Source organism: Tinamus guttatus, unplaced genomic scaffold, assembly GCF_059628265.1.
Source record: "Tinamus guttatus ecotype Peru unplaced genomic scaffold, ASM5962826v1 Tinamus_guttatus_pri_ptg000007l, whole genome shotgun sequence".
Taxonomy (NCBI): Eukaryota; Metazoa; Chordata; class Aves; order Tinamiformes; family Tinamidae; genus Tinamus; species Tinamus guttatus.
The window spans coordinates 1104433-1118334 of NW_028288541.1; positions in this window are offsets into that span (position 1 = coordinate 1104433).

The window sequence follows — 13902 nt, forward strand, 5'->3', positions numbered from 1 at the left end:
ACAAAGTTGGGAGTAGTTTTGGCTGTGCATGCTGTGTTGGAACACTGGAGAGGAGACACGTGGCCTCATGGTTGGTGCCTGGGTCTTGGGCATCATAAAGACCATGGCAATGCAAATTCCCACCAGAGAAACCACGTTTCAGCTTCTGCCTGTCTCCTCCTTACTGTGAGGAGGAGACTGTGAGGAGGAAGATGGTTCTTGTCCAGTAGAAGCAGGCTTTGAAGTTCCCCAGGCGGGGAGGACCAATGTAGCTGGAGGCCACTGAAAACGTGGAGAAATGCTGCGGCCGTCACCTTGAACCTGGCTGCGGGTGGCACTGTAAATGCAGTGAGCTGTGGCATCTGTGAGGACAGGAGGCGATACAAGATGCGGCACATTCACTTCAGGGGGAGCACTTTGGAGTTTGTCACTTTTCCTCTGCTTAAAAAAAAATCTTTAACCTGGGGTATGTCCTGCAGAGAGGAAGCAGCATCATGGAAGTAGTTCCCTTTCACACTAGCACTGCTACCGGCTCCTGTTGGATGCTCCTGTCTTTATTGACACAAAAAAAATACCTAAGGGCAGGGTTTTGCCCACACTTTGAGTGGCAAAAGCCATCACTGCCGTGGGGGCAAGCAATCACAGCAATTCCTCCCTGGTGTATAAATGTGTGAGCAGATTAGATAAGTGACCTGGCTTAGACTGGCTGCAGATGTGCAAAAAAATTGTAGCCCACAAGACCCTATTCAGTGGTAGTGGCCAGGAGCACAGGAGTTGTAACTGAGTGTTGCACATACCTGAAGGCTTAGCAATCAAGGAGGCTCATGTTATTCTCTCCCTTAGCATTTTTTTTTGTAGTTAGTTAATTAATTAAACTACTGATGTAATGTCAAGGTAAATTCATAGTACAAAAGCTTGTAAAGTTGCATGGATTTCCAACGTGGATCTGATTAAAAGCGTTCTTCATGTATCCTGATGTTTCATTAGCATAATTAACTCTGAGTGAATTGAATCTTCAGCGGGATGAGAATTTTCGAAGTGGAAGTGGTTTTAAAACAGTGAAGTTAGTATTGGACTAAGTGAAATGCTAAAGTAAAGCCTTTCCTTTCCATTATGGTTTTGAGGTTTTAAAGGAAAGTTTATTATTATTGTTGTGGGATGTTTTTGTTATAGTTGAACACACATTTTGACAGAATATTTATCTCCTCATTTTCGTTATCTTTTTGCTATGAGAAAATCCATCCTTTTGCTGGTAAGAAATTACTGAAACAAAGGGAAAAGCAGTAGTGGTGTGCAGGCATGCACTCCTAGCATAATTACTGAAGAAAATAAAATGTGTAAAAAGCAAGTGTCTCTTTTGTTTAATATTTTTACAAATTGCCTATGCAAGTGTTTTTCTTTCCTGAGATTTTATTTCACTTTAGTCACTGTAATCCCACACTGACCTCTATGCAGAAACTCCACTGAGGACCTTGCGTGAATAAGGAGATAAGTGCAGAACAGATTTGGCAGTCCTTTTTCACAAATTCTACGCTGAGAATAGCATTAGTCTATATAAGCAAGTTTGCCTGTTGGCAAACAGCTAGCAGTTGTGGAATCCAGAGACCTGAAGCAGTGGATATTGGGTCTGAGGTAGATTTTTGAGATGATTAATTTTGAAGGATGGGGAGTATGAATTCAATGCTGTGAGATCCACAAAGCTCTCCTGCAGAGCAAAGGATGGGAACTTGATTCTTTTGAATGACATTTTCTTACTACAACTTGGGTTGATGGGGTCAGGAATCAGGAGGCTGTTATCAGAGCAGATTCCAGAGAGTTGGATGGTCTGTTACAGGGTAAATCACCCAAGTCCAAGGTCCTTTCCTAGTGCGTCTTATCCTCCTGCAGATAACCTGCAATCTGATATGGCGTTTATAACACCGTTTTGGGGACAGTTGGAGCTCCTGGAACTTGGCATTGAAATGAAGGGGTTGCATCTCTGTGTGTGTTGGAAGGATCTGTGCCTGAGCAGCAGGGAACGCTTTACACCTCTGTTTTTTGTCAGGCTCTGTGGCTACAGAGGCCACAATATGGTAAGATGATAGTGGGTTCATGAGTCGCTCTTCAAATGTAACCCTAGCAAAACAGGTTGCAACAGGCTTCATCAGTGCTTAGGATATTGTAATTATGTTGTCTCAACTTGATGTGCTGCTGCTAAGGGGGGACAAGTGCACGATTATTTATAAGTCAATGTTATTATTTATAAGTCAATGTTATTATTTATAAGTCAATGTTATTATTTATAAGTCAATGTCAATTTATAAGTCCATGTCAATATTAGTGCAGTGATATTCTTCTCTTGGGGAAACCCCTGATTCCTCATGGGACACGGCCACAACCTCACTGTGGAAGTTAAGACAAACCCCTGATGTTCTGTGCCTCATTCATGCAGGTGACAGCTCAGAAAGCATTTGATTGAGGTGTTCGGTTGCCTTTTTTTTTTTTTCCTACTAGTGATCTACTTCTCACTCTTAAACAGTTAAATTCTCAGTCAAGAGGATTTAGTTATTTATGGTAACTGGAAAAATACCGGAAGTCTCACTTTGCTACAATCACCTTAGTTTTATTTTATTTTTTATGAACGAGCAATTGTCCCCTGTCTGAGGCAGGGTGTTGAGTTAGATGGGTTTTTGGCCCAGAACTCGTGTTGTTATGTGCTGCTGGGAGGCTCTGTCTGCATAGTGCCCAAGCCATCAGAGCTGTTAAACTTCTGGCTCCAGGAGAGGTCTAAGCAGAGATTGTGCATAGCCCGTTATTCAGGTTGGTGCACATTCTTGGGAGCAGCAGCTTAGCCTTTTATAGTTCTTGCTCCGGCTGCAGTCTACTAAGGCATTTTTCCCAGTGACTCTTGAGATCAAATTTTTCCTAAAATTAACTGTCCAGTTAAAGTAGATTAAAAGAGGGTGAAATAATGGAGTCTGAGTCTGGCCAAGAGGAAGGTAGAGCCCACCCATGCTACAAGCCTGCCTCGAGGTCACCCTGTCCATGGCGACGGTCTGCACAGCCCAGGGACGGTGCGTCCGTCGGCTGCATTGAAGACAGCGGGTCAGATATGGCAGCAGCCACCATGGGCAAAGGCAATTGCTGCACCTGAGCAGATGGGGTGAATGCAAGTGCACACCAACGTCATGGTTAACCGTGTGTGCTACATCAGCTCCCATGTGTATCTGCTGTGTTCTCTGGCCTAAACTTGTTTCTGACATGCACCCTTAAGCTGCTTAATGCAGCTTCGACTGTCCTGATCTATCAAGTGGTTGCAGAAAGTCATGGCCAGGCAGGGGGGCAGGACCTTCTGCATTTGCAGTTGGTCTTTGTAAAGCATCTTTGATGAAAAAGAGACCCTTGAATTTCGCTTACAGAAACCTAGCTAGTTATACAGGTGTGCCTAACATCTGGAGCGCACAAGGCATATCTTGGTTGCCTGCTCTTGGATGTTTTCTTTTCAGATAGTCACAGGTGTTTGGGCAGGCATGTGGTTTATTTACTTCTGCTGATCTAACTGATACTGTCTTTTTAAACTAGTCTCCTTGGGTAAGACTGAATTCCCATTAAGTCCCTCTGGATAAGAGGCATGTCCTGGCCTTCTCGGCTGTTTGGGATCTCACATTGTTTTTTGAAGGGAGTGGAGGGTCAGCCACAGGGTCAGAGCCAGTCCCTCATTGCCAAAATACCAACATTTAGCTGTTTTTGTCTTTCGAGTCTTTTGCAAAGATGCAAGGAGTGGAGCCAGGGTGGATCCTGTGTTGTCTCAGTTTTACGTCTGACGTTACTAATGCGTTGCATGTGATCTGGGCAAACTGCAGAGGGAATTGGTGCCAGGGAGAGGAGCAGAGCGAGGCTGTGTCCAGCTCCCAGACCTGAACATGGAGCACCCCATCCTCCTGCAGAGCTGAAGTGCTGCCTCAGAAAGGCTGTGCCCTGGCTTTTGGAGCCCGGTACCCAGTGCTGGGGCACTGCTCTGTGGGAGGAATAGCCCCTTCCCAAACCCTCACATCTCTCTTCCTAGTAGGCAGGAGGAAGAGGGAACATATAGGGGCTGCCACGGTAGCACCTGCACTGGGCCAAGAAGCATCTTTTTTTGCATAGTGTGCTAGCAGGGCACAGCAAAGCAGGGCTGTGGTGCCTGATGTGAATTCCTCAAGGCTACCAAAATGCAAATAGGAATCTCTTGCTCCCAAGGGTCATAAACTGACCATGGCTGAGCCTGTGATGAAGCTCTGGCTTTCCATTTTAAGCTCCATTTGTGAAAGGAGTGGTGTTTTAATTTTTCTTTTTCTTTTGATGCCAATCTCTATTGTTCGAGGAAACATTTGCTAGGAAATTAGGGTCGGGGAAAAGGAAGCTCAGACACAGAGCAGCCAAACCCTTTGCAGGAATCTGCTCTCTTTTGAAGGTTAAAGCTTGTCATTTTTTGATTTACTGGAAATGATTGGTGTTTCCTTTGTTCTCCTTTGCGGTGGCTGCTCTGATAAGCCCTGAGGGATGCTTTCCTTGGACAAAACTGGAACAATTACAGCAAAAGAAATAAGGAAAATAACCACATGTCCTGTTTTTCCCTATTCCGTTTTCATTAATCAGCTATTTGCCTTGATTCAGACAGAGACTTGGGACCCTGCCTCTCTAATTGCTGGGAGCTTTAAATGGCTGCAAACCCCAAATACATTCATTAGAGACTGCTGTGAGGAGGGTGTCAGCGGATGCTCTGCGTGGCCTGGCCTTTCAGTTTTTGGCGAGCTGGCTCCTGGGGCTGATAGCCTCAGAGCTGAGGGTCGCTCCACGTCCCCCTGTGAAGCCATCTTGCCCGCAGCACCGCGGCCTTTCCGTATTCCCCCCGCACAGGGTCCTCTCCAGGGCTGGGGTAGGAGGGTGCTGCAGCCCCAGGCTGGGCAGGCCTGTCTGCAACCCCAGAAGAGCAATGGGCATGCTGGAGACTGAAGGCCACTAACAAAACCCTGCTGCTTCTGGGACAGGGCCCTTTGCATCTTACTGTAACACTGAGTAAACATTTTCTACAAGAACCAGGCACACGTAGAACAGGATGGTGACATGGCCAGCCTTTGCCATGCTGGGTGCTGGACACATGTGGCATGGCATGATCCTACAATGAAGGGGCAAAGCCCACCAGCCCTGCTCCAGTCCCTGACGTTCCACAAGTGGATTCCTTTGAACTATAGAGGCAAGCTGTGAATGTGGTGTTATTTGCTATGGGCAGCTTTGTCCGGTGCAGTTTACTCACTCCCAGAAAGGTGGAGGTATTTGCTGATGTTACAGCCACATATTCTAGCATGACTAGGAAGAAAGCGGCATCATTGCATCTCTCTTTTTGCCTAGAGCTAGACCATAGACACAATTACAAACATTGCTGAGAGGACAGTAGCTGAGTGACCCACTTGTCCGGTCCTCCTCGCCTCCTCCATATGGCCTCGTACCTCAGGCCACGCAGTGGTCACTGCTCTGTGCTGGCTGCTGCGGCACAAAAACAACCCACCGAGTCTGAGAGAATGGGCACGAGCCACCAGCTGGGCTGGTCACCTCCCTCTTCCCTTGTTCCCACACCATCCTTGAAAGCCAAGCTAGCGATGCAATGGCAGTGCACACCAAGTCACTGCAGGCACCCCAGAAAGGCCCTCTGGTTCTCTGCAGGCAGACAGGGTCGGGCCACAGCTGACAGCCAGGTAGTGGGGGCAGCTGGAGCAGATATCCAGCAGCACTGTTCATAAAAGTCCAGATGAAGGATTGAAACACCTGCTAGCATCAGGAAAAATGTTTGCTATGGGACGTTAGGAATTACACCCTGTAGTGCACATGGCTGCTCGCATGCATAATTTCTTCATCATTGCCAGCTAAAAAGGCAGGTGATGGATGGACTGGGGTAAGCCAACAGCACTGTGAAGGCAGCAGGCTCAGTCCCTGCCCGTCGGGGGAAATGATGCCTTGTAAACTGCTGTCTTTAGTACCTTAATGTATCTTAAGTATTCTGAGGCATCTCATTTTCACTGCAGATATATATGCACATATATATGTATGAAATAGATGCTGCATCCTCTTCTCTCTAGATAAATCCTTCAGTAAGAAAGTGCATTGCAAGAATGGGTCCTTCTCATTCAGAATAGACAGTTTTGAAATGCCCAGGGTGAAATCACAGCCCTAGTAAAGTCAGTAACACCTTTTCTACTGATTTCCTCTAAAGACCCAGTACTGTTCTTACCTTGAGTGAATCCAGTTGAAGCTAAAGGATCCTGTCAATGAGAACCTCAATGAGAATAGGTGCATGTTGAAATGAACCATCTGCCACAGTCAAGGAACGTGGAGTCAGATCTGAGCCACGTATTGCCAGCATGAGGCTGGTCCAAGGGGAGATAAGCTGAACTAGCTGGAAGATAAAGGGATTTAATTCTTCTCCCATGCTATGTCTGTCACCAAAGATTCCCTCCAAGAAGTCAGTAGCTGCAGAACCTCCACCCCAACCTCTTTCTCAGGGCTGAATTCCCTCCTTTGCTTGTAAAGTACCTGTAGGGCTCAGATGTGCAGGTGAAGATGCATGCTCTGATATCTACCTCCAGCAGTCCCCAACCATCCCCTGATGAATGCAGGGGATGGAGATTTCCTGTCATACTCATGAGTAGTCAGTGAAGGTCTCCTGGTACTTTCCCATTCTAAAACCATGTTTGCTTCCATAGCTCACCTTCCTCTAGAAAGTCTGGGGCCGCATTAAGTACAGGTGCTAGCAGCAGCTTGTGGCCACTCACTGGCCAGCCCTGTGGAAAGGACTGCAATCATTCAAGCTTTGCAACAAAGGCTGTCGGAGATGTTCAGAACTTGGTAGTTTCAGTGTCAATTCAGAGGGGAGTACTTGAGGAAAGTATGGTAGGAGGACTTAACCCAACAAGAGAGGTGCTGGGGTGTTCCCATACGTTTTTCCATGGAGAGCTGTCACTCACTTCACTGCTCCTGATGTACTGGCTGGGCAACAGAACAAGGAAAATAAAAATACAAAAGCTTGCAAACCTTATGGCAATGTTTTGCAAATACTGTTTCTTGGAGAGTCCTTATTTTTTTCCTCATAGGTCTGGCTCAGGTTTTGGAAAGGGCCTTGTTTCTAGAAAGTGGTGAACGCTCAGAAACTCCACTGCTGGGACTGCACATCATCTTGGGCTCTTGGCAGAGAGGTAACCAGGCATTCAGAAGTACTAGTTGTTTTGGAAAATCTGGGCAATCACCTTGTTTCTCACTCTCTGTGCTATTAATGGTTTGTCCTCAAAGAGTGAGGATGAGGAAACTAAATTACTAATGTGGTCCTTGTTTGTGAGCTTGCAAAGCCTGGGATGGGGCTCAGGTCTTCCAAAGGGAAGGATTAAATGTCAAGCCAAAAGGCTGTGTTGGCTAGCATTACATAGGAAAGGCCTTAATGTCCTATTAAGTTTCATAACAATCCCTTCATCTGAAAATTCTTTGAGCCTAAACCTAATACGGGGGCGTAATGAATTCAGCCTTCTCTCTTTATTAGACAGCTCTGATTTCTGCAGTTTTGTAAACATCCCCAAATCCATGTGGCACTGTAGTAATTGCCTTTCTGCTGCATGTCGCGCAGTGCCTCACAAAGGGAGGGCCAGATCCCGTGTCTCCATTTTTCCAGGTCATAGAGGAGTAGGTAGCTGGATTTGGATCTCATCTCTGGTCTATGGGAGGAAGAAAACTTGCCAGGTGGAGATCAGTATCTCTTGATGGCTCTGAAGTGGAGGAAGCTGCTCTGGTGGTTACTAGGTTATCTCCTGCCTTTTTTTTTTTTTTTTTTTTTTTTGATATCTTGACTTTTTATTTAACAGCTGAGATAGCAGGTTTAGGCCAGTGACTCCAAGTGAATCTCTTATATTATTACCTTAAAAAAAATCACTGATGCTTTATAAAATATGGGTTCACAGTTAATCTGGAGACAACTCTGCACATGTAGTACATCTTGGCAATTGCTTCCTCCTCTCTTTGTTTTGCTAATAAGCTCATTTGCATGGAAGTAGGAACTTCATTCATTAGGAATCGTTCTGCTGCTTCTTTTTTTTTTTTTTTTTTCTCACCTATTTCTTACTCTGAGTGGTACATGGAGTTTTCCATGGCACCTACCTGAGTTTCTGCAAGGTGAGAGTGCAAATGCCAGTGTGCTGGGTCAGCTGGGTCTTCACACTCGTCAGTCTCCAGTAGTATTAAACCCTCAGACTTTGTGTGCATGGAGATCTTGTCCTTGCCCTCAGACTTGTGTGTGTGTACGGAGATCTTGTCCTTGATCCTGCTGCCATGTTATGTCCAAGGGAGCTATGTCTGGTTCAAAGTCTGTGTGAAAGATGAAGCAGATGTCTCTCACAAGGGTTATTGCTGCTACTATGGTTGCATGGAAGCGCACGAGGGCCTCAGCTACACAGTGAAAATCCATGTTGTGTCAGATGCTGAGCAGTACAGAATGAGACAGTCAATGCTCCAAAGAGCTAGCTGCCTTTTGGTTGGTGTAAAGATATAATTTGTTTTTCATTAGACATAAATATTGGATTAATTTATGCATTCAGCCTTTTCTAGAAAAGGGCTGATCTGAAAACTTCCAAAAAATCCTGAATTAAAACAGCAACAACATTTTTTTTTTCTTCACTGCAAGGAACACTGCAACTCTCCAGACTACCTGCTGTAGAAGAAAAAACAGGCACCATATGCAACACAACTATTGCTCTCTCTCTCTGTGTCTCAAAAATGCTGAACTATGGGAGAGAATTCGTCCCACCAAACGCCCACTAACCACATTTTTTAAATCTGATTTCTCAGCCTCTCAGGAAAGGAGGAGCAAAATCTAGCTATGTTCTTCTTGCCTGTTGGAACTGGGCCCTGTTTCATGAAATTAAATGGCTAAGAAGGGGAAAAAAAATATATCCAAGGCAAAGATGCTATTCTCAACAAAGAGAACAGTATATGCAATGACTTCTGCAGCATTCTTGCAACATGATGTCTTTCCTTGCAGACTTTCAGTTAGGGATTGATTGTCTAAGCAGAGAATTGCCTGATTCAGAAATGCTTAAGGCACACTTCATGAACTGTTTGCTAAGAGGATGAATAGATGGGCATGTGTGTATATAAATCTATAAATCATGTCTTGTTCTGGCCTGAAGAGGACAGCTGAGCTTGGATTCTTTGTCATTTGGTTTCATGTTGTCTGGGCTGGGGATAAAGGCAGTAGTGTTTCATACACGGGGCCAGGATCTGATGCTAACGCTCTGAATGGAGTCCTTGGAAAACAGGAGATAGTGTTTATAGTGAGTACCAGAGCTATAGGAAAGGGATATAACCACAAAGTCAAGAACAACATTCTTGCTCACAGTTCAGGGAGAGTCTGTTGACTTTGTCTCATTTTGGCTCTCCTTTATAGCAATGGACGTTTTTACATGAGGGATACTCGGATTCTATTTTGGCACTACCATGTGTTTGGTGACAAAGCTGGTGTGAGCTACCGATGTCTGTCCTGGTCCTTGCCCCAGTTTGCCCAGTGCTGTCTGCTTAGTCCCCTCTGCTCAGAGATTATTTGTGCTGATTTAGCTGGATTTTTTAACAGGCTTCATCCCACTGGGTTGTGAGGATGAACTGCTGTTAGAGTATCAGTTACATTCCTGCCCTCTGGCTTGGGGAGGATTTGCCCAGCTTGGTCTGTGAGATTGCAGTAACTTGTAGTAAGGACCTGCCTGCAGTGCTTTTTGTGAGTACAACTCCATCCTGAGCGTGTGTGCACTCACCAAGGTGGTGAGAGTATTTTGGATGATGGCACTTTTCCATGCGATGTCTATTTTGTGAGGGTTAAGATTACGGACAGAACTGGAAGAGTCAGTACTTTCCTACTTCCTGGGGATGAGGAGGAGGAGCATAAATCTCTAGCTGAAGGGCAGAGATGACAAAGAAGAGATTTAATAAAGAATAGCTGAAGGAACAAGGAGGACATAGTAGATTTTCAGCAATGTACAGACTGCAGCTGTTTCGCCTTGTAGCAACTACAGCAGTCTGATGAGATGGGGGAGTACAGACATGTGGGCAGGGTGCAGCGGGATTCTCCGGGGCACATTCATTCCAAGGGCTCCCTAGGGCACTGGGGCAGGAGTGGAGACTTTTCTCTCCAGAGGATCCTTGTTTTCCAAGTGGGAGGGAGTTTTGGGGGAAGGTGTTGAAGCTGAAGGACCTTTCTAGGAAGCAGTGGAGACAGGCTCTGCAGAAGGGACACTGAACAGTGGCACTTGCCTCAGAGAGTGCAGCAATGCCTGTATGGAAGATCCTGAACCCACCAGCTTCTTCCAGAGGGGCTGAAGGGACCAATGGATGAGGGGTCATACGTGCGGGGCTGGGGATCCTGCCTGGCTTTGAGTCACCTCAGTTCAGCGCTGAGGCAAAAGAGGCTCAGAGACCACAACATGCTCTGCGCTGCCTCAGCTTCTTCTCTGGAATTACCATCGGTGGCTCCCAGATTCCAGACAAGCGTCATGGGGAAGCGAGTCACCCCTGGCCGTTCAGGGTGAAGCAGACATGGCCTCGGGGACGTGCGCTCCTTCCCTGAGCGCTGCATGCGGGCGGGGAGGGGACGAGCACCTCGGCGGCACAGCATGCGCGGCTGAGGCCTGTGGTGATATCATGGAAACCAGGAGAGCTGCAGAGGGGTGCTGGGAGAAGCTTATCCAGCGCCCATGTGCGGGAGCTTTTGAGTCATCGCCCGCCTCTCCTGTGCCTGAGACACTGAATACAACGCAGAGATGTGCTGAACAAAGACTGCTCGTTTCTGTGTCATTCGCTTACGAGTGTTGCTGACCCCTGCATGCGTTTTTTCTTGGTCATGACATGGAGGGCAGCTCTGTTGGGGCCCTAGCGTGGCCAGGTCAGCTGAGCGGCACTGCTGGGGTTTGGCAGGCTGGGCTCTGTCTCTGGCCTATGCAGGCCGTGCACGGAGTTGCCTGTCCCGTGACAGCCCGATGTGAGTAACTGGCATGGCAGTATGGACATCCCATGGGCACAGAGCTTCTACCTTCTACGTTGGCCACAAGCCATCAAAGGTCACCTACTTCTTGCCGCAGTACGGGTGAAAAGGATTAGGAAGGTTGAGCGAGAAGTGAAAGCTGTTTCTCCTTGAAGGCTTTTTTGGCCATCGAGTGCCTCTCTTTCCCTTTTCCTCTCCTTCCTAATTTCTTTTTCAGAGAATAACTCTTAGCTATGGACTGAGGAAGTTGGTCCCTCATTTGGAAGGTGTTGGGGGTAGAAAAAATGCCCTTTTCTTTCAATTCATGAGCTCCTAGAATGTAGAATATTATCAGCTACGCATTTAAAAGTCTTCCAGTCATTGCCCTGTCTGGGGAAATGAGTAACAAGTGAGAGAGCTCAAAGCATGGGCAGACGTCCCATGTTTGTGCTTCTCGCTTGTCATGTCTTCTCCAAAGGGCTCTTGGAGGCCACCCACTACTGTTTGCCTGCTCTGTCCTTCACAGGTGACCTCTCTTCCTTTACTGGTAGTTGGGAAAAGTTGGTCTTCAGTCAGCTCCAGGAAAGGCCAGTCATCTAACCCAGATGTGTCCCAATGTATCTTGGCAGGAGCATGATGCTTTTCAAAGAGATAAGAAGGAATCCTCCTGTCAGAAAATGTAGGTCTTGTGTCTTAATTTCTTCTGAATGTGTTTCTTTTTCTCTCCTGGGGGAACTTCATAGTGTCCCAGGATGCCTTGCTTGATATTTGTGTCTCTTGAAATGTGTCTTCCTTGTCAGTAGAAATAGGCTGCTTGCTAATACCAGACCATCATTTGCACAAGGAGATGCAGACAAAGCCAAACTGCAAGGACATGGAAGGTAGCTGACTGAAGGGAGTGGGGCAGCTTTTGAAACGGGTACCTGGTCTCCTCAGCACCTCGTGACTGTTTGCTGAATAAGAGCCAGTTTATTTTTAATGAAAGCCGGAAGAATAGAAAGCTTTGGGGGACTGCTAGTAACAGTTGCAGATGTTATACTCTGGGTTTATTTATTTGGATCTCCCTAGCACATTGTGATCTGAAACTCTTCCGCTCTGACGAGTATAACTGGGTAGACTGACTCTGGTACTTTTCGTCCAATTTGAAGTGAACAAGCGTTCACGTCTCAATTCACACACACTTCCATTTCCTCCAGGCTGGCGGCTTGATCTAACTGTTCGTTGTCCTGTTGCTCCATGTCTCCATGTCATGTAGTCTCTGCTCCAGGCAGGAACCCGGACAAGTTAAACATGCAGCTTTTACCTCAAAGGTGTCTGAAGCACAGAGAAAGGTCCTCACTCAGTTGCCTGTTGTTGGCCCTGCTCAGAAAATAATTAGAAAATCTCAGTTTCCAGGGCTTCCAGTTGATCCGACATTGTCAAGACCTGAATACCATCCAGTGTTTGGATTTTTGGTCCCAAGGATTCTCATTTGTCTTTGGTATATCAACATTTATCAGAAATTATCCTTCCTGTTCTTCTCTTTTCTGAAAATCGTTCATTACTTAGCTTGTAACCAGGATACAACACCCAGAGATGGGAATTTTCTGATCCTTCTTCCTTAGATCAGCCTGTTACATCCAAGTCAAATTACTTCTGCTTTTCCTCCCTTATTAAAATAATAAGTCACACTTCTATAATGTTCTTCAGGTCGTCTTTGTGAACCTTAGCTAACCCTTTTATGAGATATGGCATGTTTTTGCTTTGCAGGTGAGGAAAGTAAGGCAGGAGGAGGCTAAGTACCTTGCCAAGGTCACTCAGCAAGCCAGCAGCAGAGCTAGGATGTAATTCAGATAACCTGTTCTTTCCCTCCTGCTCCAGTCACTGCCACATAGCATTAAAAGACAAAATTAAGAGATTATAATGCATAATCCATACTGGTGTGCCAAGAATTCTCCAAATTATATTATACTGTCACACAAAATGATGACTCATTTGATAACACAGCCCACAGCCAGTTCCTTCATGTTAAAATTACACGGACAACAGTGGATTTAAAAAGAAAAAAGAGGGCTTGTTGTGTGTGTGTAGCAAATGCTGCATTATAGATGCTTTCTTTGAAGAAAAGGGGAGAGAGGTTATTTTTATTTTGGCTGATGCTAAAGGAGCATTTGTGGCTGTGCTTGTTGCCAGTGGTGTTTGGGACCAGGAGGTACTGACATTCCACTAACGATAATAGCAACTGCCTCTGTTTCTTTCTAAATTAAAAATTCTTCCTTACACGGCTCAACCCACCCCCACTGGAGGAAAGGGCATTTGGCTGGGATGGACGGACGGAGCATCCCCCGGCAGCGATGGTGCTTTTGGGACTGCAGGGTCTGCATCAGGTTGTGGCCAGGAGTCCCTCTTCACCATGCGCCAACACAAAGATGGGCAGTAACCTGGGGCTTTCTTGTTTTGAGGATAGCAAGCCCAGTTCATCTGAAGGTATTAGTAAGTGTAGTGGAACGGTCAGCCCGGCCATACTCTTGCCAGAAAGAGATACTTTCAACAAGTCTCCCTGCTGAACCTTTTCCTCTGCTTGTTACACCCTCCTTGTTCTTCAACAAGGCCTCACCATCCTTGTGCAGCGCTGTGCCTTCTGCCCCTCTTCTAGGTCCCTCTGTTGTTCGGGGACTGTGCTATTTCACTTAGCAAAGCGGTTTGGCATGAGTCTTGTGTGAATGACACGGTACTGCGTTGTGCCGTGCAGCGGTTTCGCTTGGCTTCCTTTTTCTGCAGGAGCTGTAGTTCCCTCTGCAAAGGAATCCATCAACAACATCCCTTTTGCCAGGATTGCCCACACTTTCTCCAGCTGAGAGTTACTCTGGCATCTTGTCAGATATTAGTTGCGTGGCTGGTGTGCGTCGTAGTTGCTTGTGGCTTTTTAAATACAGAAG